The sequence below is a fragment of the Eptesicus fuscus genome, chromosome 20, assembly GCF_027574615.1.
Source record: "Eptesicus fuscus isolate TK198812 chromosome 20, DD_ASM_mEF_20220401, whole genome shotgun sequence".
NCBI classification, from domain to species: domain Eukaryota; kingdom Metazoa; phylum Chordata; class Mammalia; order Chiroptera; family Vespertilionidae; genus Eptesicus; species Eptesicus fuscus.
In genome coordinates this window covers 16,689,890-16,693,882 of record NC_072492.1, presented here as the reverse complement: position 1 = coordinate 16,693,882, position 3,993 = coordinate 16,689,890, and the positions used below count along the sequence as shown (strand labels likewise).

Below are 3,993 nucleotides of genomic sequence, written 5' to 3'. Positions count from 1 at the left end.
CTCCCGACCGGAAATGACGCGCTCCCTGCCCCGGAGGATGCCGGGAAAGGGACCTCCGCCCGCCATTGGGAGAAGGGCAAAGGACGGGTCGCGCATGCACTGCGCATGCGGCCTCATGGGCGTCGCCGCCTGGCGGGACCCGGGACTGCAGACGGTGGAGAGGCGGAGTCTAGAACCACGGGCGGGGCCTCAGCCAGCGGTCGGCAGGGGTTTCTATCTGCGCTGTTGACCGCACGGTTCTTCGCTCCACCAGGCTTCGGGTTCCTGGATGGCCCAGGACTTCAAGGCAGCAACTCGGAGACAAAATTGGAATAGGAAAGACGATGTGGCTTGAAGGCCTAAGCTACCTGAGACGGTCTTTTTCTGACGGTTCCTCCAGCTCCTCCCTCCCCGGGCCACCTACAGCTCTTGTTTTCATTGATTCATTCAGCAAACAGTTATTGACACATTTGCCCTGCGGGTGCAAAGGTGAGCCCTTCCGTCACCGAATTCCCAGACTAGTGGGAGGAACCAGGAAACAGTCCAAAGGAATGACAAATACTAATAAACAGGGAACAGACAGGGGTTCTCGGAACATAGAACAGGGCCCCCTAATTCAGTCTGTAAAGGGATGCAAGATGGCTTCCCAGCTGAGGTGGCATGTGCTGAATGAATGTTGAATGGCAAGGCGGGAAGGGTATTCAAGACAAAGGGGGTGCCAAGCCAGGTAGAAGTATGGAGTTCTCTGTATTGAGGCTCTCAAGTAAGTCATCGGCCCAGATTCTTCTAAGCCCTAATTGTAGCCATCGGTCACCTCTCCTCTCCCTACCTTCATGATCATCTCTATCTCTGTATTCCACATCTATGTCTGTATTCCCGGAACAGACTGCTCAGTGGTGCTCGATTGTCTTGCTACCCCTAATTGCATTGCACACATCTGTCAGTGTGCTGTTTCTAAATTACAACTCCGAAACTGTGGCTACCCTGTGTAAAACTTTTAACAGTCTCCAGGTGTTAAAACTCCCCGTTCAGTTCACAGCATTCAACTGGACCACAGTCTCGTCTTAACTGCTTCTACACAAAACTTGTGTTTCTTTTTTCTGGAACGCCCTTCCACTCCTTTTGGGATCTCCACTCAAATGCCTCCCTTTCCTGACCACCACACCACACCCTCTCTGCATGGACAGCACTATGTTTATATTCTCTCCCCATTACAGTCCTTATCCAATGTACTGTCATCTTTCATTTATAGGTCTGTGTCCCATACTAGAGCTCCTCAAAGGCCAAGCTTCTTGTGTAGGAGGCTCCCCATAAATGTTTCATAATGACGGCTAACGTTTACTCAGGGAATACTGTCTTCCAGGAATAATGCTGCCTTTATGTGGATCATCTTATTTAATAGTCCTCTCAACAACTTTATGGATTGGTATTTTACAACTATCCCCATTAGCAGATGAAGCTCAGAGAGCTTAAGTAACTTGTCCAAAGACACAAAGCTGCTGAGTGGGGAGGTGACATTCAAATCCTGGAAGGAAAAGAGAGCTGTGGTCACTGCTATATTCTCAGGCATCTGAGATAGGAATGGTGGAGGTGACAGGGAGAAGATGGCAGAAATAGACTTTATTTATGTATGTATTTATTTTAGAAAAGCAAGCAAGAATTTATTGACCACAGCAAAAACACACTTAGGACAGTAAAACAAGGAAGGGCATAGAAGAAGCAACAGGAGCGCCCAGGCTGGGCTGCTTTGGCTCACTGAGAAGTCAGAGAAAAGGGGGCCTTGGAGACAGGTTCAGGGGTTAGCCTGGGACAAGCTGCTGCTGCCCATTGCTCCCCTGGTTGCAAGTCTTGTGAAGTCCCTTGGAGTTTAGGAGATATGTGCCTGTGGGGGAAGAAAATGGAGAAGGGAATGGCATGGGCATGCTCCCTGGAGGGAGAGTGCCAGAAATAGACATTTTTCTTTTAAATCAGTTAGGAGCTTGGTGCCCTGGTGGGGAGCACAGGGAAATGGCCACGGGGACAGACCAGGTGGTGGGGCTCGGCCTCATTGCTGTTAGCCTGAGCCTCTTCACCTACTACACTGCCTGGGCGATTCCCTTACCATTCATCAGCAGCCACCATGTCATCCACAAGTGTTTCCTGACCTGAGCCTATGCCATTGCCATCCCACTCTCTGCTGGCCTCCTGCTCCTCCTGATTGTGGGGGTGTTCGTCACCTATGTGATGCTGAGTGACCAGAAGGTGACCAAAAAAGCCCAGTGAGGGCCCAGTGGGGATGAGGCTGCCTAACTCTTCTCCACCTCCCCTCCAGGGCATACCATGGGTGGGGGTACAGGACCTGTCCAGGCACTGCAGCCCCTTCAAGCATGTGCCCTGCAGACACCCGGGGAGGTGGAGCTGTTCAGGACTCACCCTGACTGACCAGACCTCCCACACCTCCCCTGCTCACTCTTCTAGTGCCAGGAGGAAGTACATGGAAGTCTCCCTCTCTCCCCCTTCTGGCTCAGGCCTGAAAGATGCTGGTCCTCCCTATCTCACCTTCAGGCCCCCGTCACTTTTTCCTCTGAGTTCTACCCTCTTGCCTCGGTTTCCCTCCTGTCACAGGCTGATGTTGGAATTGGCAGGTTCTGAGACATCACGTGGCCTCCCCCCACATGTCCTTTTCCTCCACGAAGTCAGCTTTCCCAAATCTGACAGCCTGGGACCCCCACAGGACTTGCAGACCTGGAAAGCTTAGGGGGATGACTGACAGGCCCCAGGGCACATCATGATGGTCACACAGGGTCCCCAGACCTACTTCTCATTTAGGCCCAGCCCTTCAGCCCTAGCACTGGCCTATTGAGGGAAGCTGAACAATAAATATTGATGGTGTGAAAAATAAATAATCAGTCAGCCCTGGGTTATGGTCCTACATGAGTAACATACCTCTTCCAGACCTATTTCACACACCCCTGGGCCTCTCTGGGAAGAAGGGAGCAAGGGCACCTTCCCTGCTGTGGATGACTCATCATGGTGACCTTGGCTTAGTCACAGCATGTTACCACAAACCAGCAGCAGACGCCACTCCAGTGTGAATTCTGCCCTCTGGGAAAGCCCCTACCCCCCATTTCCCCAGGATGGCCCAGCCCTGAGGCAGGACCTTACCAGAGACTGCCGGTGGGGTTCTGAAGCCATGACTTTAAGCACATCCTTAAGGCATATGGGCATAAGTGGGGAGGGAATACTTTAAAAGGAGAAAAAGAAGGAAAGAGAGACAGACATAGAGAAAGAAGAAGGAAGGAAGGAAGGACACCCGTGGGGGTGGAGCTGTAGCTGTTCTGGACTCACCCTGACTGACCAGACCTCCCACACCTGGAAGGGAGAGAGAGAACAAATCATAACAGAGCTGGAAAATAAGCGAGGAGATTGGCAAGCAGGGAAGGCTCAGGCCCAGGCAGCTACTCCAGTGTGCTCCTCCTTGGAGCACAGAGAATCTACTAATTCAGAGGACAACAAAGTAGGAACAGAAGTGGCCTTGGGACAAGAAGAAGCAAGCCCACCTTCCTTTCTCTTTTCTTCCTCCTCCTCTCCCCTTCATACATCAGGATTTGCATCTATAATGGTGCCTTTTGCCCCACCCCACCCAACTTCCCAGATAAACCTGAGACCTGCCCTACAATGCACCTGTCATTTCCTGGCCAGGTAGCTCAGGTTAGAGTGTTGTCCTGAAACTCCAAGGATGCAAGTTCAATCCCTGGTTGGGTCAGAACACATACAAGAATTGCCCTGACCAGTTTGGCTCAGTGGATGAGCATTGGCCTGGGGACTGAAAGGTCCCAGGTTCGATTCCGGTCAAGGGCATGTATCTTGGTTGTGGCTACATCCCCAGTAGGGGGTGTGCAGGAGGCAGCTGATCAATGTTTCTCTCTCATCGATGTTTCTAACTCTCTATCCCTCTCCCTTCCTCTCTGTAAAAAATCAATAAAATATTTTAAAAAAAGAACACATACAAGAATCAACCAATGAATGCATAAG

The 3,993-nt window shown here is 51.3% G+C and overlaps 1 pseudogene; it reads left to right on the top strand.

Moving 5' to 3' along the window:
* Nucleotides 1-1,986: 1,986 nt before the first annotated feature.
* LOC103291759 (dolichol phosphate-mannose biosynthesis regulatory protein-like) lies at nucleotides 1,987-2,241 on the top strand (annotated as a pseudogene).
* Nucleotides 2,242-3,993: the final 1,752 nt, after the last annotated feature.